General features: G+C 50.6%; 23 non-coding genes across 23 annotated transcripts; all 23 read left to right on the top strand.

Annotated features, from left to right (window-relative positions):
* The first annotated feature begins 779 nt into the window (after window positions 1–779).
* Window positions 780–852, top strand: Trnaa-ugc (transfer RNA alanine (anticodon UGC)). The gene has a single exon. It is a non-coding gene; the product is annotated as a tRNA-Ala (tRNA).
* A 416-nt stretch (window positions 853–1,268) lies between these two features.
* Window positions 1,269–1,341, top strand: Trnaa-agc (transfer RNA alanine (anticodon AGC)). Its single transcript has one exon. It is a non-coding gene; the product is annotated as a tRNA-Ala (tRNA).
* A 1,012-nt stretch (window positions 1,342–2,353) lies between these two features.
* Trnaa-ugc (transfer RNA alanine (anticodon UGC)) lies at window positions 2,354–2,426 on the top strand. The gene has a single exon. It is a non-coding gene; the product is annotated as a tRNA-Ala (tRNA).
* Window positions 2,427–2,842: 416 nt separating this feature from the next.
* On the top strand, window positions 2,843–2,915 carry Trnav-aac (transfer RNA valine (anticodon AAC)). The gene has a single exon. It is a non-coding gene; the product is annotated as a tRNA-Val (tRNA).
* Window positions 2,916–3,927: 1,012 nt separating this feature from the next.
* Window positions 3,928–4,000, top strand: Trnaa-ugc (transfer RNA alanine (anticodon UGC)). Its single transcript has one exon. It is a non-coding gene; the product is annotated as a tRNA-Ala (tRNA).
* Window positions 4,001–4,416: 416 nt separating this feature from the next.
* Window positions 4,417–4,489, top strand: Trnaa-agc (transfer RNA alanine (anticodon AGC)). The gene has a single exon. It is a non-coding gene; the product is annotated as a tRNA-Ala (tRNA).
* Window positions 4,490–5,502: 1,013 nt separating this feature from the next.
* On the top strand, window positions 5,503–5,575 carry Trnaa-ugc (transfer RNA alanine (anticodon UGC)). The gene has a single exon. It is a non-coding gene; the product is annotated as a tRNA-Ala (tRNA).
* Window positions 5,576–5,991: 416 nt separating this feature from the next.
* Trnaa-agc (transfer RNA alanine (anticodon AGC)) lies at window positions 5,992–6,064 on the top strand. Its single transcript has one exon. It is a non-coding gene; the product is annotated as a tRNA-Ala (tRNA).
* A 1,013-nt stretch (window positions 6,065–7,077) lies between these two features.
* On the top strand, window positions 7,078–7,150 carry Trnaa-ugc (transfer RNA alanine (anticodon UGC)). The gene has a single exon. It is a non-coding gene; the product is annotated as a tRNA-Ala (tRNA).
* A 416-nt stretch (window positions 7,151–7,566) lies between these two features.
* Window positions 7,567–7,639, top strand: Trnaa-agc (transfer RNA alanine (anticodon AGC)). The gene has a single exon. It is a non-coding gene; the product is annotated as a tRNA-Ala (tRNA).
* Window positions 7,640–8,652: 1,013 nt separating this feature from the next.
* Trnaa-ugc (transfer RNA alanine (anticodon UGC)) lies at window positions 8,653–8,725 on the top strand. The gene has a single exon. It is a non-coding gene; the product is annotated as a tRNA-Ala (tRNA).
* A 416-nt stretch (window positions 8,726–9,141) lies between these two features.
* On the top strand, window positions 9,142–9,214 carry Trnaa-agc (transfer RNA alanine (anticodon AGC)). The gene has a single exon. It is a non-coding gene; the product is annotated as a tRNA-Ala (tRNA).
* A 1,013-nt stretch (window positions 9,215–10,227) lies between these two features.
* Trnaa-ugc (transfer RNA alanine (anticodon UGC)) lies at window positions 10,228–10,300 on the top strand. The gene has a single exon. It is a non-coding gene; the product is annotated as a tRNA-Ala (tRNA).
* A 416-nt stretch (window positions 10,301–10,716) lies between these two features.
* On the top strand, window positions 10,717–10,789 carry Trnaa-agc (transfer RNA alanine (anticodon AGC)). Its single transcript has one exon. It is a non-coding gene; the product is annotated as a tRNA-Ala (tRNA).
* A 1,012-nt stretch (window positions 10,790–11,801) lies between these two features.
* Trnaa-ugc (transfer RNA alanine (anticodon UGC)) lies at window positions 11,802–11,874 on the top strand. The gene has a single exon. It is a non-coding gene; the product is annotated as a tRNA-Ala (tRNA).
* Window positions 11,875–12,290: 416 nt separating this feature from the next.
* Window positions 12,291–12,363, top strand: Trnaa-agc (transfer RNA alanine (anticodon AGC)). Its single transcript has one exon. It is a non-coding gene; the product is annotated as a tRNA-Ala (tRNA).
* Window positions 12,364–13,375: 1,012 nt separating this feature from the next.
* On the top strand, window positions 13,376–13,448 carry Trnaa-ugc (transfer RNA alanine (anticodon UGC)). The gene has a single exon. It is a non-coding gene; the product is annotated as a tRNA-Ala (tRNA).
* Window positions 13,449–13,864: 416 nt separating this feature from the next.
* On the top strand, window positions 13,865–13,937 carry Trnaa-agc (transfer RNA alanine (anticodon AGC)). Its single transcript has one exon. It is a non-coding gene; the product is annotated as a tRNA-Ala (tRNA).
* Window positions 13,938–14,950: 1,013 nt separating this feature from the next.
* Window positions 14,951–15,023, top strand: Trnaa-ugc (transfer RNA alanine (anticodon UGC)). The gene has a single exon. It is a non-coding gene; the product is annotated as a tRNA-Ala (tRNA).
* Window positions 15,024–15,439: 416 nt separating this feature from the next.
* Trnaa-agc (transfer RNA alanine (anticodon AGC)) lies at window positions 15,440–15,512 on the top strand. The gene has a single exon. It is a non-coding gene; the product is annotated as a tRNA-Ala (tRNA).
* Window positions 15,513–16,524: 1,012 nt separating this feature from the next.
* Window positions 16,525–16,597, top strand: Trnaa-ugc (transfer RNA alanine (anticodon UGC)). Its single transcript has one exon. It is a non-coding gene; the product is annotated as a tRNA-Ala (tRNA).
* Window positions 16,598–18,099: 1,502 nt separating this feature from the next.
* Window positions 18,100–18,172, top strand: Trnaa-ugc (transfer RNA alanine (anticodon UGC)). Its single transcript has one exon. It is a non-coding gene; the product is annotated as a tRNA-Ala (tRNA).
* A 416-nt stretch (window positions 18,173–18,588) lies between these two features.
* Trnaa-agc (transfer RNA alanine (anticodon AGC)) lies at window positions 18,589–18,661 on the top strand. The gene has a single exon. It is a non-coding gene; the product is annotated as a tRNA-Ala (tRNA).
* The last annotated feature ends 59 nt before the right edge of the window (window positions 18,662–18,720 follow it).

The raw sequence follows: 18,720 nt of genomic DNA, 5'->3' as shown, positions 1-18,720 counted from the left end.
AAATCCCACTGCACATTCCAATTATTTACATGCAGTCGGCTGCTACTGGTGTTGCTAGTTGTGACTGCTGATGACAGATGCCGTAGCAATCAATTCATGGAGTGAGTTGTACGTTTTGCGATACTCTGTCTCTGACAAGCAAGCAGAGGCGACATAGGCGCGAATACGGGAAGCTTGCAGCCCCTCGCTGCCTGCAGACACCGAGCAGCCACACTAGGTGGGCGGCCTAAGACGTAGGCGAAATGTGCTCACTCGCTTGGGCGCGACGTCAAGCTCTAAATAAGGGTGTCACTAGCGTGAGCGTTGCGTGTTCGTCGTGTAAAGTCGGAAAAGTCGTCTGCATGGGAGAGTGCCATGTTTGGGGAGCGTTTCGTAGTTTGCGCAGTGCAATGGAGACGCGGAAACTTGTTGTGGCCCAGTCTTTTGCACTTGGACGACAAGAGTGGTACACAGTAGTAAAGTGCGAGGCAGTGAGTTGGCATGAACAGTCGAGTGCACAATGGGGCTTCAGATGTGCTTGTTACCTCAGGTGCTGTGTGATTGTCGACATGGAGTGAAAACGGAGCAACTTGTGACTGCCCCTTCAATTTAAGACGTTAAAAACGGACGGAATTTGCAGTCGTAATACCAGAGCATCGAAACTACTTGGAACTCTTGTGTATATGAACGTGTCCGCGCCTTTGTACTCTGGTCCCTTCACCCCTGCAAACCAACCAACCATCGTGTCCGTGCACATAAGAGTAGTAAAGAATGGGGAACAGCGCAGCTTGGTTGTGCTTGGGGGCGTAGCTCAGTTGGTAGAGCGTTCGCTTTGCATGTGAAAGGTCCCGGGGTCAAGCCCCGGCGCCTCCATCTTTTGTGGTCAGTGCGTGGTAAGTGTTGGTCGCGGCGAGCCTAAGGGCACGCAAGATGTTGCAAAGCCAGCGTCACAGACTCGTATACTGACGTAAGGACAGCAAGACGTAAATGTGAGGACCCGCTGTTGTCGAGGTGTCATCGAGTGCAAATCTGCCTTAGGTAAAACGGCCTAACCTCAATGAAGTCTAGAGAGTGAACAACACTTTCGTCTACCTCAGAGCGTTGGCCGAACGCTATTTTCGACGTCGTGCGTGCCACTTTGATTTTGGCCAACTACGATTCGAGACAGAATGCAGGAAACCTGAAAGACACCCTCACAGACGCATTGAGAGTAGTGTTTGTCGGCGGAATAATTGGAGTGCAAAGGTCTGTGTCATTGATATGGCTGTATGTAGCGCAGTTCGTCAGCTGTGGGCGTAGCTCAGATGGTAGAGCGCTCGCTTAGCATGCGAGAGGTACTGGGATCGATACCCAGCGCCTCCAGAATTTTTAACACACCAACATGCGCACACTGCCATGCAAGTGGAATAATTCACAGTCAGAAAATGTGTCAAGGCAGATACGAGCAAACGATTAGCAGCCACAATTGGCAAGCGTGCTGTAATGCGCAGGAAGTACCCTCCTCCCACCACTACACTTAATTTAGAAACAGTACAAGTGTTCCCATAAGATTCTCAAACCTATGTCGGAAAGATCAGCCTTGCGCCGAATTCACAAAAATCCCACTGCACATTCCATTTATTTACATGCAGTCGGCTGCTACTGGTGTTGCTAGTTGTGACTGCTGATGACAGATGCCGTAGCAATCAATTCATGGAGTGAGTTGTACGTTTTGCGATACTCTGTCTCTGACAAGCAAGCAGAGGCGACATAGGCGCGAATACGGGAAGCTTGCAGCCCCTCGCTGCCTGCAGACACCGAGCAGCCACACTAGGTGGGCGGCCTAAGACGTAGGCGAAATGTGCTCACTGGCTTGGGCGCGACGTCAAGCTCTAAATAAGGGTGTCACTAGCGTGAGCGTTGCGTGTTCGTCGTGTAAAGTCGGAAAAGTCGTCTGCATGGGAGAGTGCCATGTTTGGGGAGCGTTTCGTAGTTTGCGCAGTGCAATGGAGACGCGGAAACTTGTTGTGGCCCAGTCTTTTGCAGTTGGACGACAAGAGTGGTACACAGTAGTAAAGTGCGAGGCAGTGAGTTGGCATGAACAGTCGAGTGCACAATGGGGCTTCAGATGTGCTTGTTACCTCAGGTGCTGTGTGATTGTCGACATGGAGTGAAAACGGAGCAACTTGTGACTGCCCCTTCAATTATGACGTTAAAAACGGACGGAATTTGCAGTCGTAATACCAGAGCATCGAAACTACTTGGAACTCTTGTGTATATGAACGTGTCCGCGCCTTTGTACTCTGGTCCCTTCACCCCTGCAAACCAACCAACCATCGTGTCCGTGCACATAAGAGTAGTAAAGAATGGAGAACAGCGCAGCTTGGTTGTGCTTGGGGGCGTAGCTCAGTTGGTAGAGCGTTCGCTTTGCATGTGAAAGGTCCCGGGTTCAAGCCCCGGCGCTTCCATGTTTTGTGGTCAGTGCGTGGTAAGTGTTGGTCGCGGCGAGCCTAAGGGCACGCAAGATGTTGCAAAGCCAGCGTCACAGACTCGTATACTGACGTAAGGAGAGCAAGACGTAAATGTGAGGACCGGCTGTTGTCGAGGTGTCATCGAGTGCAAATCTGCCTTAGGTAAAACGGCCTAACCTCAATGAAGTCTAGAGAGTGAACAACACTTTCGTCTACCTCAGAGCGTTGGCCGAACGCTATTTTCGACGTCGTGCGTGCCACTTTGATTTTGGCCAACTACGATTCGAGACAGAATGCAGGAAACCTGAAAGACACCCTCACAGACACATTGAGAGTAGTGTTTGTCGGCGGAATAATTGGAGTGCAAAGGTCTGTGTCATTGATATGGCTGTATGTAGCGCAGTTCGTCAGCTGGGGGCGTAGCTCAGATGGTAGAGCGCTCACTTAACATGCGAGAGGTACTGGGATCGATACCCAGCGCCTCCAGAATTTTTAACACACCAACATGCGCACACTGCCATGCAAGTGGAATAATTCACAGTCAGAAAATGTGTCAAGGCAGATACGAGCAAACGATTAGCAGCCACAATTGGCAAGCGTGCTGTAATGCGCAGGAAGTACCCTCCTCCCACCACTACACTTAATTTAGAAACAGTACAAGTGTTCCCATAAGATTCTCAAACCTATGTCGGAAAGATCAGCCTTGCGCCGAATTCACAAAAATCCCACTGCACATTCCAATTATTTACATGCAGTCGGCTGCTACTGGTGTTGCTAGTTGTGACTGCTGATGACAGATGCCGTAGCAATCAATTCATGGAGTGAGTTGTACGTTTTGCGATACTCTGTCTCTGACAAGCAAGCAGAGGCGACATAGGCGCGAATACGGGAAGCTTGCAGCCCCTCGCTGCCTGCAGACACCGAGCAGCCACACTAGGTGGGCGGCCTAAGACGTAGGCGAAATGTGCTCACTCGCTTGGGCGCGACGTCAAGCTCTAAATAAGGGTGTCACTAGCGTGAGCGTTGCGTGTTCGTCGTGTAAAGTCGGAAAAGTCGTCTGCATGGGAGAGTGCCATGTTTGGGGAGCGTTTCGTAGTTTGCGCAGTTCAATGGAGACGCGGAAACTTGTTGTGGCCCAGTCTTTTGCAGTTGGACGACAAGAGTGGTACACAGTAGTAAAGTGCGAGGCAGTGAGTTGGCATGAACAGTCGAGTGCACAATGGGGCTTCAGATGTGCTTGTTACCTCAGGTGCTGTGTGATTGTCGACATGGAGTGAAAACGGAGCAACTTGTGACTGCCCCTTCAATTATGACGTTAAAAACGGACGGAATTTGCAGTCGTAATACCAGAGCATCGAAACTACTTGGAACTCTTGTGTGTATGAACGTGTCCCCTCCTTTGTACTCTGGTCCCTTCATCCCTGCAAACCAACCAACCATCGTGTCCGTGCACATAAGAGTAGTAAAGAATGGGGAACAGCGCAGCTTGGTTGTGCTTGGGGGCGTAGCTCAGTTGGTAGAGCGTTCGCTTTGCATGTGAAAGGTCCCGGGTTCAAGCCCCGGCGCCTCCATGTTTTGTGGTCAGTGCGTGGTAAGTGTTGGTCGCGGCGAGCCTAAGGGCACGCAAGATGTTGCAAAGCCAGCGTCACAGACTCGTATACTGACGTAAGGAGAGCAAGACGTAAATGTGAGGACCGGCTGTTGTCGAGGTGTCATCGAGTGCAAATCTGCCTTAGGTAAAACGGCCTAACCTCAATGAAGTCTAGAGAGTGAACAACACTTTCGTCTACCTCAGAGCGTTGGCCGAACGCTATTTTCGACGTCGTGCGTGCCACTTTGATTTTGGCCAACTACGATTCGAGACAGAATGCAGGAAACCTGAAAGACACCCTCACAGACACATTGAGAGTAGTGTTTGTCGGCGGAATAATTGGAGTGCAAAGGTCTGTGTCATTGATATGGCTGTATGTAGCGCAGTTCGTCATCTGGGGGCGTAGCTCAGATGGTAGAGCGCTCGCTTAGCATGCGAGAGGTACTGGGATCGATACCCAGCGCCTCCAGAATTTTTAACACACCAACATGCGCACACTGCCATGCAAGTGGAATAATTCACAGTCAGAAAATGTGTCAAGGCAGATACGAGCAAACGATTAGCAGCCACAATTGGCAAGCGTGCTGTAATGCGCAGGAAGTACCCTCCTCCCACCACTACACTTAATTTAGAAACAGTACAAGTGTTCCCATAAGATTCTCAAACCTATGTCGGAAAGATCAGCCTTGCGCCGAATTCACAAAAATCCCACTGCACATTCCAATTATTTACATGCAGTCGGCTGCTACTGGTGTTGCTAGTTGTGACTGCTGATGACAGATGCCGTAGCAATCAATTCATGGAATGAGTTGTACGTTTTGCGATACTCTGTCTCTGACAAGCAAGCAGAGGCGACATAGGCGCGAATACGGGAAGCTTGCAGCCCCTCGCTGCCTGCAGACACCGAGCAGCCACACTAGGTGGGCGGCCTAAGACGTAGGCGAAATGTGCTCACTGGCTTGGGCGCGACGTCAAGCTCTAAATAAGGGTGTCACTAGCGTGAGCGTTGCGTGTTCGTCGTGTAAAGTCGGAAAAGTCGTCTGCATGGGAGAGTGCCATGTTTGGGGAGCGTTTCGTAGTTTGCGCAGTGCAATGGAGACGCGGAAACTTGTTGTGGCCCAGTCTTTTGCAGTTGGACGACAAGAGTGGTACACAGTAGTAAAGTGCGAGGCAGTGAGTTGGCATGAACAGTCGAGTGCACAATGGGGCTTCAGATGTACTTGTTACCTCAGGTGCTGTGTGATTGTCGACATGGAGTGAAAACGGAGCAACTTGTGACTGCCCCTTCAATTTAAGACGTTAAAAACGGACGGAATTTGCAGTCGTAATACCAGAGCATCGAAACTACTTGGAACTCTTGTGTATATGAACGTGTCCGCGCCTTTGTACTCTGGTCCCTTCACCCCTGCAAACCAACCAACCATCGTGTCCGTGCACATAAGAGTAGTAAAGAATGGGGAACAGCGCAGCTTGGTTGTGCTTGGGGGCGTAGCTCAGTTGGTAGAGCGTTCGCTTTGCATGTGAAAGGTCCCGGGTTCAAGCCCCGGCGCCTCCATGTTTTGTGGTCAGTGCGTGGTAAGTGTTGGTCGCGGCGAGCCTAAGGGCACGCAAGATGTTGCAAAGCCAGCGTCACAGACTCGTGTACTGACGTAAGGAGAGCAAGACGTAAATGTGAGGACCGGCTGTTGTCGAGGTGTCATCGAGTGCAAATCTGCCTTAGGTAAAACGGCCTAACCTCAATGAAGTCTAGAGAGTGAACAACACTTTCGTCTACCTCAGAGCGTTGGCCGAACGCTATTTTCGACGTCGTGCGTGCCACTTTGATTTTGGCCAACTACGATTCGAGACAGAATGCAGGAAACCTGAAAGACACCCTCACAGACACATTGAGAGTAGTGTTTGTCGGCGGAATAATTGGAGTGCAAAGGTCTGTGTCATTGATATGGCTGTATGTAGCGCAGTTCGTCAGCTGTGGGCGTAGCTCAGATGGTAGAGCGCTCGCTTAGCATGCGAGAGGTACTGGGATCGATACCCAGCGCCTCCAGAATTTTTAACACACCAACATGCGCACACTGCCATGCAAGTGGAATAATTCACAGTCAGAAAATGTGTCAAGGCAGATACGAGCAAACGATTAGCAGCCACAATTGGCAAGCGTGCTGTAATGCGCAGGAAGTACCCTCCTCCCACCACTACACTTAATTTAGAAACAGTACAAGTGTTCCCATAAGATTCTCAAACCTATGTCGGAAAGATCAGCCTTGCGCCGAATTCACAAAAATCCCACTGCACATTCCAATTATTTACATGCAGTCGGCTGCTACTGGTGTTGCTAGTTGTGACTGCTGATGACAGATGCCGTAGCAATCAATTCATGGAGTGAGTTGTACGTTTTGCGATACTCTGTCTCTGACAAGCAAGCAGAGGCGACATAGGCGCGAATACGGGAAGCTTGCAGCCCCTCGCTGCCTGCAGACACCGAGCAGCCACACTAGGTGGGCGGCCTAAGACGTAGGCGAAATGTGCTCACTCGCTTGGGCGCGACGTCAAGCTCTAAATAAGGGTGTCACTAGCGTGAGCGTTGCGTGTTCGTCGTGTAAAGTCGGAAAAGTCGTCTGCATGGGAGAGTGCCATGTTTGGGGAGCGTTTCGTAGTTTGCGCAGTGCAATGGAGACGCGGAAACTTGTTGTGGCCCAGTCTTTTGCAGTTGGACGACAAGAGTGGTACACAGTAGTAAAGTGCGAGGCAGTGAGTTGGCATGAACAGTCGAGTGCACAATGGGGCTTCAGATGTGCTTGTTACCTCAGGTGCTGTGTGATTGTCGACATGGAGTGAAAACGGAGCAACTTGTGACTGCCCCTTCAATTTAAGACGTTAAAAACGGACGGAATTTGCAGTCGTAATACCAGAGCATCGAAACTACTTGGAACTCTTGTGTATATGAACGTGTCCGCGCCTTTGTACTCTGGTCCCTTCACCCCTGCAAACCAACCAACCATCGTGTCCGTGCACATAAGAGTAGTAAAGAATGGGGAACAGCGCAGCTTGGTTGTGCTTGGGGGCGTAGCTCAGTTGGTAGAGCGTTCGCTTTGCATGTGAAAGGTCCCGGGTTCAAGCCCCGGCGCCTCCATGTTTTGTGGTCAGTGCGTGGTAAGTGTTGGTCGCGGCGAGCCTAAGGGCACGCAAGATGTTGCAAAGCCAGCGTCACAGACTCGTGTACTGACGTAAGGAGAGCAAGACGTAAATGTGAGGACCGGCTGTTGTCGAGGTGTCATCGAGTGCAAATCTGCCTTAGGTAAAACGGCCTAACCTCAATGAAGTCTAGAGAGTGAACAACACTTTCGTCTACCTCAGAGCGTTGGCCGAACGCTATTTTCGACGTCGTGCGTGCCACTTTGATTTTGGCCAACTACGATTCGAGACAGAATGCAGGAAACCTGAAAGACACCCTCACAGACACATTGAGAGTAGTGTTTGTCGGCGGAATAATTGGAGTGCAAAGGTCTGTGTCATTGATATGGCTGTATGTAGCGCAGTTCGTCAGCTGTGGGCGTAGCTCAGATGGTAGAGCGCTCGCTTAGCATGCGAGAGGTACTGGGATCGATACCCAGCGCCTCCAGAATTTTTAACACACCAACATGCGCACACTGCCATGCAAGTGGAATAATTCACAGTCAGAAAATGTGTCAAGGCAGATACGAGCAAACGATTAGCAGCCACAATTGGCAAGCGTGCTGTAATGCGCAGGAAGTACCCTCCTCCCACCACTACACTTAATTTAGAAACAGTACAAGTGTTCCCATAAGATTCTCAAACCTATGTCGGAAAGATCAGCCTTGCGCCGAATTCACAAAAATCCCACTGCACATTCCAATTATTTACATGCAGTCGGCTGCTACTGGTGTTGCTAGTTGTGACTGCTGATGACAGATGCCGTAGCAATCAATTCATGGAGTGAGTTGTACGTTTTGCGATACTCTGTCTCTGACAAGCAAGCAGAGGCGACATAGGCGCGAATACGGGAAGCTTGCAGCCCCTCGCTGCCTGCAGACACCGAGCAGCCACACTAGGTGGGCGGCCTAAGACGTAGGCGAAATGTGCTCACTCGCTTGGGCGCGACGTCAAGCTCTAAATAAGGGTGTCACTAGCGTGAGCGTTGCGTGTTCGTCGTGTAAAGTCGGAAAAGTCGTCTGCATGGGAGAGTGCCATGTTTGGGGAGCGTTTCGTAGTTTGCGCAGTGCAATGGAGACGCGGAAACTTGTTGTGGCCCAGTCTTTTGCAGTTGGACGACAAGAGTGGTACACAGTAGTAAAGTGCGAGGCAGTGAGTTGGCATGAACAGTCGAGTGCACAATGGGGCTTCAGATGTGCTTGTTACCTCAGGTGCTGTGTGATTGTCGACATGGAGTGAAAACGGAGCAACTTGTGACTGCCCCTTCAATTTAAGACGTTAAAAACGGACGGAATTTGCAGTCGTAATACCAGAGCATCGAAACTACTTGGAACTCTTGTGTATATGAACGTGTCCGCGCCTTTGTACTCTGGTCCCTTCACCCCTGCAAACCAACCAACCATCGTGTCCGTGCACATAAGAGTAGTAAAGAATGGGGAACAGCGCAGCTTGGTTGTGCTTGGGGGCGTAGCTCAGTTGGTAGAGAGTTCGCTTTGCATGTGAAGGGTCCCGGGTTCAAGTCCCGGCGCCTCCATGTTTTGTGGTCAGTGCGTGGTAAGTGTTGGTCGCGGCGAGCCTAAGGGCACGCAAGATGTTGCAAAGCCAGCGTCACAGACTCGTATACTGACGTAAGGAGAGCAAGACGTAAATGTGAGGACCGGCTGTTGTCGAGGTGTCATCGAGTGCAAATCTGCCTTAGGTAAAACGGCCTAACCTCAATGAAGTCTAGAGAGTGAACAACACTTTCGTCTACCTCAGAGCGTTGGCCGAACGCTATTTTCGACGTCGTGCGTGCCACTTTGATTTTGGCCAACTACGATTCGAGACAGAATGCAGGAAACCTGAAAGACACCCTCACAGACACATTGAGAGTAGTGTTTGTCGGCGGAATAATTGGAGTGCAAAGGTCTGTGTCATTGATATGGCTGTATGTAGCGCAGTTCGTCAGCTGGGGGCGTAGCTCAGATGGTAGAGCGCTCGCTTAGCATGCGAGAGGTACTGGGATCGATACCCAGCGCCTCCAGAATTTTTAACACACCAACATGCGCACACTGCCATGCAAGTGGAATAATTCACAGTCAGAAAATGTGTCAAGGCAGATACGAGCAAACGATTAGCAGCCACAATTGGCAAGCGTGCTGTAATGCGCAGGAAGTACCCTCCTCCCACCACTACACTTAATTTAGAAACAGTACAAGTGTTCCCATAAGATTCTCAAACCTATGTCGGAAAGATCAGCCTTGCGCCGAATTCACAAAAATCCCACTGCACATTCCAATTATTTACATGCAGTCGGCTGCTACTGGTGTTGCTAGTTGTGACTGCTGATGACAGATGCCGTAGCAATCAAGAAATGGAGTGAGTTGTACGTTTTGCGATACTCTGTCTCTGACAAGCAAGCAGAGGCGACATAGGCGCGAATACGGGAAGCTTGCAGCCCCTCGCTGCCTGCAGACACCGAGCAGCCACACTAGGTGGGCGGCCTAAGACGTAGGCGAAATGTGCTCACTCGCTTGGGCGCGACGTCAAGCTCTAAATAAGGGTGTCACTAGCGTGAGCGTTGCGTGTTCGTCGTGTAAAGTCGGAAAAGTCGTCTGCATGGGAGAGTGCCATGTTTGGGGAGCGTTTCGTAGTTTGCGCAGTGCAATGGAGACGCGGAAACTTGTTGTGGCCCAGTCTTTTGCAGTTGGACGACAAGAGTGGTACACAGTAGTAAAGTGCGAGGCAGTGAGTTGGCATGAACAGTCGAGTGCACAATGGGGCTTCAGATGTGCTTGTTACCTCAGGTGCTGTGTGATTGTCGACATGGAGTGAAAACGGAGCAACTTGTGACTGCCCCTTCAATTTAAGACGTTAAAAACGGACGGAATTTGCAGTCGTAATACCAGAGCATCGAAACTACTTGGAACTCTTGTGTATATGAACGTGTCCGCGCCTTTGTACTCTGGTCCCTTCACCCCTGCAAACCAACCAACCATCGTGTCCGTGCACATAAGAGTAGTAAAGAATGGGGAACAGCGCAGCTTGGTTGTGCTTGGGGGCGTAGCTCAGTTGGTAGAGCGTTCGCTTTGCATGTGAAAGGTCCCGGGTTCAAGCCCCGGCGCCTCCATGTTTTGTGGTCAGTGCGTGGTAAGTGTTGGTCGCGGCGAGCCTAAGGGCACGCAAGATGTTGCAAAGCCAGCGTCACAGACTCGTATACTGACGTAAGGAGAGCAAGACGTAAATGTGAGGACCGGCTGTTGTCGAGGTGTCATCGAGTGCAAATCTGCCTTAGGTAAAACGGCCTAACCTCAATGAAGTCTAGAGAGTGAACAACACTTTCGTCTACCTCAGAGCGTTGGCCGAACGCTATTTTCGACGTCGTGCGTGCCACTTTGATTTTGGCCAACTACGATTCGAGACAGAATGCAGGAAACCTGAAAGACACCCTCACAGACACATTGAGAGTAGTGTTTGTCGGCGGAATAATTGGAGTGCAAAGGTCTGTGTCATTGATATGGCTGTATGTAGCGCAGTTCGTCAGCTGTGGGCGTAGCTCAGATGGTAGAGCGCTCGCTTAGCATGCGAGAGGTACTGGGATCGATACCCAGCGCCTCCAGAATTTTTAACACACCAACATGCGCACACTGCCATGCAAGTGGAATAATTCACAGTCAGAAAATGTGTCAAGGCAGATACGAGCAAACGATTAGCAGCCACAATTGGCAAGCGTGCTGTAATGCGCAGGAAGTACCCTCCTCCCACCACTACACTTAATTTAGAAACAGTACAAGTGTTCCCATAAGATTCTCAAACCTATGTCGGAAAGATCAGCCTTGCGCCGAATTCACAAAAATCCCACTGCACATTCCAATTATTTACATGCAGTCGGCTGCTACTGGTGTGCTAGTTGTGACTGCTGATGACAGATGCCGTAGCAATCAATTCATGGAGTGAGTTGTACGTTTTGCGATACTCTGTCTCTGACAAGCAAGCAGAGGCGACATAGGCGCGAATACGGGAAGCTTGCAGCCCCTCGCTGCCTGCAGACACCGAGCAGCCACACTAGGTGGGCGGCCTAAGACGTAGGCGAAATGTGCTCACTCGCTTGGGCGCGACGTCAAGCTCTAAATAAGGGTGTCACTAGCGTGAGCGTTGCGTGTTCGTCGTGTAAAGTCGGAAAAGTCGTCTGCATGGGAGAGTGCCATGTTTGGGGAGCGTTTCGTAGTTTGCGCAGTGCAATGGAGACGCGGAAACTTGTTGTGGCCCAGTCTTTTGCAGTTGGACGACAAGAGTGGTACACAGTAGTAAAGTGCGAGGCAGTGAGTTGGCATGAACAGTCGAGTGCACAATGGGGCTTCAGATGTGCTTGTTACCTCAGGTGCTGTGTGATTGTCGACATGGAGTGAAAACGGAGCAACTTGTGACTGCCCCTTCAATTTAAGACGTTAAAAACGGACGGAATTTGCAGTCGTAATACCAGAGCATCGAAACTACTTGGAACTCTTGTGTATATGAACGTGTCCGCGCCTTTGTACTCTGGTCCCTTCACCCCTGCAAACCAACCAACCATCGTGTCCGTGCACATAAGAGTAGTAAAGAATGGGGAACAGCGCAGCTTGGTTGTGCTTGGGGGCGTAGCTCAGTTGGTAGAGCGTTCGCTTTGCATGTGAAAGGTCCCGGGTTCAAGTCCCGGCGCCTCCATGTTTTGTGGTCAGTGCGTGGTAAGTGTTGGTCGCGGCGAGCCTAAGGGCACGCAAGATGTTGCAAAGCCAGCGTCACAGACTCGTATACTGACGTAAGGAGAGCAAGACGTAAATGTGAGGACCGGCTGTTGTCGAGGTGTCATCGAGTGCAAATCTGCCTTAGGTAAAACGGCCTAACCTCAATGAAGTCTAGAGAGTGAACAACACTTTCGTCTACCTCAGAGCGTTGGCCGAACGCTATTTTCGACGTCGTGCGTGCCACTTTGATTTTGGCCAACTACGATTCGAGACAGAATGCAGGAAACCTGAAAGACACCCTCACAGACACATTGAGAGTAGTGTTTGTCGGCGGAATAATTGGAGTGCAAAGGTCTGTGTCATTGATATGGCTGTATGTAGCGCAGTTCGTCAGCTGTGGGCGTAGCTCAGATGGTAGAGCGCTCGCTTAGCATGCGAGAGGTACTGGGATCGATACCCAGCGCCTCCAGAATTTTTAACACACCAACATGCGCACACTGCCATGCAAGTGGAATAATTCACAGTCAGAAAATGTGTCAAGGCAGATACGAGCAAACGATTAGCAGCCACAATTGGCAAGCGTGCTGTAATGCGCAGGAAGTACCCTCCTCCCACCACTACACTTAATTTAGAAACAGTACAAGTGTTCCCATAAGATTCTCAAACCTATGTCGGAAAGATCAGCCTTGCGCCGAATTCACAAAAATCCCACTGCACATTCCAATTATTTACATGCAGTCGGCTGCTACTGGTGTGCTAGTTGTGACTGCTGATGACAGATGCCGTAGCAATCAATTCATGGAGTGAGTTGTACGTTTTGCGATACTCTGTCTCTGACAAGCAAGCAGAGGCGACATAGGCGCGAATACGGGAAGCTTGCAGCCCCTCGCTGCCTGCAGACACCGAGCAGCCACACTAGGTGGGCGGCCTAAGACGTAGGCGAAATGTGCTCACTCGCTTGGGCGCGACGTCAAGCTCTAAATAAGGGTGTCACTAGCGTGAGCGTTGCGTGTTCGTCGTGTAAAGTCGGAAAAGTCGTCTGCATGGGAGAGTGCCATGTTTGGGGAGCGTTTCGTAGTTTGCGCAGTGCAATGGAGACGCGGAAACTTGTTGTGGCCCAGTCTTTTGCAGTTGGACGACAAGAGTGGTACACAGTAGTAAAGTGCGAGGCAGTGAGTTGGCATGAACAGTCGAGTGCACAATGGGGCTTCAGATGTGCTTGTTACCTCAGGTGCTGTGTGATTGTCGACATGGAGTGAAAACGGAGCAACTTGTGACTGCCCCTTCAATTTAAGACGTTAAAAACGGACGGAATTTGCAGTCGTAATACCAGAGCATCGAAACTACTTGGAACTCTTGTGTATATGAACGTGTCCGCGCCTTTGTACTCTGGTCCCTTCACCCCTGCAAACCAACCAACCATCGTGTCCGTGCACATAAGAGTAGTAAAGAATGGGGAACAGCGCAGCTTGGTTGTGCTTGGGGGCGTAGCTCAGTTGGTAGAGCGTTCGCTTTGCATGTGAAAGGTCCCGGGTTCAAGTCCCGGCGCCTCCATGTTTTGTGGTCAGTGCGTGGTAAGTGTTGGTCGCGGCGAGCCTAAGGGCACGCAAGATGTTGCAAAGCCAGCGTCACAGACTCGTATACTGACGTAAGGAGAGCAAGACGTAAATGTGAGGACCGGCTGTTGTCGAGGTGTCATCGAGTGCAAATCTGCCTTAGGTAAAACGGCCTAACCTCAATGAAGTCTAGAGAGTGAACAACACTTTCGTCTACCTCAGAGCGTTGGCCGAACGCTATTTTCGACGTCGTGCGTGCCACTTTGATTTTGGCCAACTACGATTCGAGACAGAATGCAGGAAACCTGAAAGACACCCTCACAGACACATTGAGAGTAGTGTTTGTCGGCGGAATAATTGGAGTGCAAAGGTCTGTGTCATTGATATGGCTGTATGTAGCGCAGTTCGTCAGCTGTGGGCGTAGCTCAGATGGTAGAGCGCTCGCTTAGCATGCGAGAGGTACTGGGATCGATACCCAGCGCCTCCAGAATTTTTAACACACCAACATGCGCACACTGCCATGCAAGTGGAATAAGTCACAGTCAGAAAATGTGTCAAGGCAGATACGAGCAAACGATTAGCAGCCACAATTGGCAAGCGTGCTGTAATGCGCAGGAAGTACCCTCCTCCCACCACTACACTTAATTTAGAAACAGTACAAGTGTTCCCATAAGATTCTCAAACCTATGTCGGAAAGATCAGCCTTGCGCCGAATTCACAAAAATCCCACTGCACATTCCAATTATTTACATGCAGTCGGCTGCTACTGGTGTTGCTAGTTGTGACTGCTGATGACAGATGCCGTAGCAATCAAGAAATGGAGTGAGTTGTACGTTTTGCGATACTCTGTCTCTGACAAGCAAGCAGAGGCGACATAGGCGCGAATACGGGAATTTTGCAGCCCCTCGCTGCCTGCAGACACCGAGCAGCCACACTAGGTGGGCGGCCTAAGACGTAGGCGAAATGTGCTCACTGGCTTGGGCGCGACGTCAAGCTCTAAATAAGGGTGTCACTAGCGTGAGCGTTGCGTGTTCGTCGTGTAAAGTCGGAAAAGTCGTCTGCATGGGAGAGTGCCATGTTTGGGGAGCGTTTCGTAGTTTGCGCAGTGCAATGGAGACGCGGAAACTTGTTGTGGCCCAGTCTTTTGCAGTTGGACGACAAGAGTGGTACACAGTAGTAAAGTGCGAGGCAGTGAGTTGGCATGAACAGTCGAGTGCACAATGGGGCTTCAGATGTGCTTGTTACCTCAGGTGCTGTGTGATTGTCGACATGGAGTGAAAACGGAGCAACTTGTGACTGCCCCTTCAATTTAAGACGTTAAAAACGGACGGAATTTGCAGTCGTAATACCAGAGCATCGAAACTACTTGGAACTCTTGTGTATATGAACGTGTCCGCGCCTTTGTACTCTGGTCCCTTCACCCCTGCAAACCAACCAACCATCGTGTCCGTGCACATAAGAGTAGTAAAGAATGGGGAACAGCGCAGCTTGGTTGTGCTTGGGGGCGTAGCTCAGTTGGTAGAGCGTTCGCTTTGCATGTGAAAGGTCCCGGGTTCAAGTCCCGGCGCCTCCATGTTTTGTGGTCAGTGCGTGGTAAGTGTTGGTCGCGGCGAGCCTAAGGGCACGCAAGATGTTGCAAAGCCAGCGTCACAGACTCGTATACTGACGTAAGGAGAGCAAGACGTAAATGTGAGGACCGGCTGTTGTCGAGGTGTCATCGAGTGCAAATCTGCCTTAGGTAAAACGGCCTAACCTCAATGAAGTCTAGAGAGTGAACAACACTTTCGTCTACCTCAGAGCGTTGGCCGAACGCTATTTTCGACGTCGTGCGTGCCACTTTGATTTTGGCCAACTACGATTCGAGACAGAATGCAGGAAACCTGAAAGACACCCTCACAGACACATTGAGAGTAGTGTTTGTCGGCGGAATAATTGGAGTGCAAAGGTCTGTGTCATTGATATGGCTGTATGTAGCGCAGTTCGTCAGCTGTGGGCGTAGCTCAGATGGTAGAGCGCTCGCTTAGCATGCGAGAGGTACTGGGATCGATACCCAGCGCCTCCAGAATTTTTAACACACCAACATGCGCACACTGCCATGCAAGTGGAATAATTCACAGTCAGAAAATGTGTCAAGGCAGATACGAGCAAACGATTAGCAGCCACAATTGGCAAGCGTGCTGTAATGCGCAGGAAGTACCCTCCTCCCACCACTACACTTAATTTAGAAACAGTACAAGTGTTCCCATAAGATTCTCAAACCTATGTCGGAAAGATCAGCCTTGCGCCGAATTCACAAAAATCCCACTGCACATTCCAATTATTTACATGCAGTCGGCTGCTACTGGTGTGCTAGTTGTGACTGCTGATGACAGATGCCGTAGCAATCAATTCATGGAGTGAGTTGTACGTTTTGCGATACTCTGTCTCTGACAAGCAAGCAGAGGCGACATAGGCGCGAATACGGGAAGCTTGCAGCCCCTCGCTGCCTGCAGACACCGAGCAGCCACACTAGGTGGGCGGCCTAAGACGTAGGCGAAATGTGCTCACTCGCTTGGGCGCGACGTCAAGCTCTAAATAAGGGTGTCACTAGCGTGAGCGTTGCGTGTTCGTCGTGTAAAGTCGGAAAAGTCGTCTGCATGGGAGAGTGCCATGTTTGGGGAGCGTTTCGTAGTTTGCGCAGTGCAATGGAGACGCGGAAACTTGTTGTGGCCCAGTCTTTTGCAGTTGGACGACAAGAGTGGTACACAGTAGTAAAGTGCGAGGCAGTGAGTTGGCATGAACAGTCGAGTGCACAATGGGGCTTCAGATGTGCTTGTTACCTCAGGTGCTGTGTGATTGTCGACATGGAGTGAAAACGGAGCAACTTGTGACTGCCCCTTCAATTTAAGACGTTAAAAACGGACGGAATTTGCAGTCGTAATACCAGAGCATCGAAACTACTTGGAACTCTTGTGTATATGAACGTGTCCGCGCCTTTGTACTCTGGTCCCTTCACCCCTGCAAACCAACCAACCATCGTGTCCGTGCACATAAGAGTAGTAAAGAATGGGGAACAGCGCAGCTTGGTTGTGCTTGGGGGCGTAGCTCAGTTGGTAGAGCGTTCGCTTTGCATGTGAAAGGTCCCGGGTTCAAGTCCCGGCGCCTCCATGTTTTGTGGTCAGTGCGTGGTAAGTGTTGGTCGCGGCGAGCCTAAGGGCACGCAAGATGTTGCAAAGCCAGCGTCACAGACTCGTATACTGACGTAAGGAGAGCAAGACGTAAATGTGAGGACCGGCTGTTGTCGAGGTGTCATCGAGTGCAAATCTGCCTTAGGTAAAACGGCCTAACCTCAATGAAGTCTAGAGAGTGAACAACACTTTCGTCTACCTCAGAGCGTTGGCCGAACGCTATTTTCGACGTCGTGCGTGCCACTTTGATTTTGGCCAACTACGATTCGAGACAGAATGCAGGAAACCTGAAAGACACCCTCACAGACACATTGAGAGTAGTGTTTGTCGGCGGAATAATTGGAGTGCAAAGGTCTGTGTCATTGATATGGCTGTATGTAGCGCAGTTCGTCAGCTGTGGGCGTAGCTCAGATGGTAGAGCGCTCGCTTAGCATGCGAGAGGTACTGGGATCGATACCCAGCGCCTCCCGAATTTTTAACACACCAACATGCGCACACTGCCATGCAAGTGGAATAATTCACAGTCAGAAAATGTGTCAAGGCAGATACGAGCAAACGATTAGCAGCCACAATTGGCAAGCGTGCTGTAATGCGCAGGAAGTACCCTCCTCCCACCACTACACTTAATTTAGAAACAGTACAAGTGTTCCCATAAGATTCTCAAACCTATGTCGGAAAGATCAGCCTTGCGCCGAATTCACAAAAATCCCACTGCACATTCCAATTATTTACATGCAGTCGGCTGCTACTGGTGTTGCTAGTTGTGACTGCTGATGACAGATGCCGTAGCAATCAATTCATGGAGTGAGTTGTACGTTTTGCGATACTCTGTCTCTGACAAGCAAGCAGAGGCGACATAGGCGCGAATACGGGAAGCTTGCAGCCCCTCGCTGCCTGCAGACACCGAGCAGCCACACTAGGTGGGCGGCCTAAGACGTAGGCGAAATGTGCTCACTCGCTTGGGCGCGACGTCAAGCTCTAAATAAGGGTGTCACTAGCGTGAGCGTTGCGTGTTCGTCGTGTAAAGTCGGAAAAGTCGTCTGCATGGGAGAGTGCCATGTTTGGGGAGCGTTTCGTAGTTTGCGCAGTGCAATGGAGACGCGGAAACTTGTTGTGGCCCAGTCTTTTGCAGTTGGACGACAAGAGTGGTACACAGTAGTAAAGTGCGAGGCAGTGAGTTGGCATGAACAGTCGAGTGCACAATGGGGCTTCAGATGTGCTTGTTACCTCAGGTGCTGTGTGATTGTCGACATGGAGTGAAAACGGAGCAACTTGTGACTGCCCCTTCAATTTAAGACGTTAAAAACGGACGGAATTTGCAGTCGTAATACCAGAGCATCGAAACTACTTGGAACTCTTGTGTATATGAACGTGTCCGCGCCTTTGTACTCTGGTCCCTTCACCCCTGCAAACCAACCAACCATCGTGTCCGTGCACATAAGAGTAGTAAAGAATGGGGAACAGCGCAGCTTGGTTGTGCTTGGGGGCGTAGCTCAGTTGGTAGAGCGTTCGCTTTGCATGTGAAAGGTCCCGGGTTCAAGTCCCGGCGCCTCCATGTTTTGTGGTCAGTGCGTGGTAAGTGTTGGTCGCGGCGAGCCTAAGGGCACGCAAGATGTTGCAAAGCCAGCGTCACAGACTCGTATACTGACGTAAGGAGAGCAAGACGTAAATGTGAGGACCGGCTGTTGTCGAGGTGTCATCGAGTGCAAATCTGCCTTAGGTAAAACGGCCTAACCTCAATGAAGTCTAGAGAGTGAACAACACTTTCGTCTACCTCAGAGCGTTGGCCGAACGCTATTTTCGACGTCGTGCGTGCCACTTTGATTTTGGCCAACTACGATTCGAGACAGAATGCAGGAAACCTGAAAGACACCCTCACAGACACATTGAGAGTAGTGTTTGTCGGCGGAATAATTGGAGTGCAAAGGTCTGTGTCATTGATATGGCTGTATGTAGCGCAGTTCGTCAGCTGGGGGCGTAGCTCAGGTGGTAGAGCGCTCGCTTAGCATGCGAGAGGTACTGGGATCGATACCCAGCGCCTCCAGAATTTTTAACACACCAACATGCGCACACTGCCATGCAAGTGGAATAATTCACAGTCAG

Source organism: Schistocerca serialis, chromosome 10 (assembly GCF_023864345.2).
Source record: "Schistocerca serialis cubense isolate TAMUIC-IGC-003099 chromosome 10, iqSchSeri2.2, whole genome shotgun sequence".
Lineage (NCBI taxonomy): Eukaryota > Metazoa > Arthropoda > Insecta > Orthoptera > Acrididae > Schistocerca > Schistocerca serialis.
Note: the sequence above shows the minus strand (reverse complement) of the source record. Positions and strands in the feature narration are given on the sequence as shown.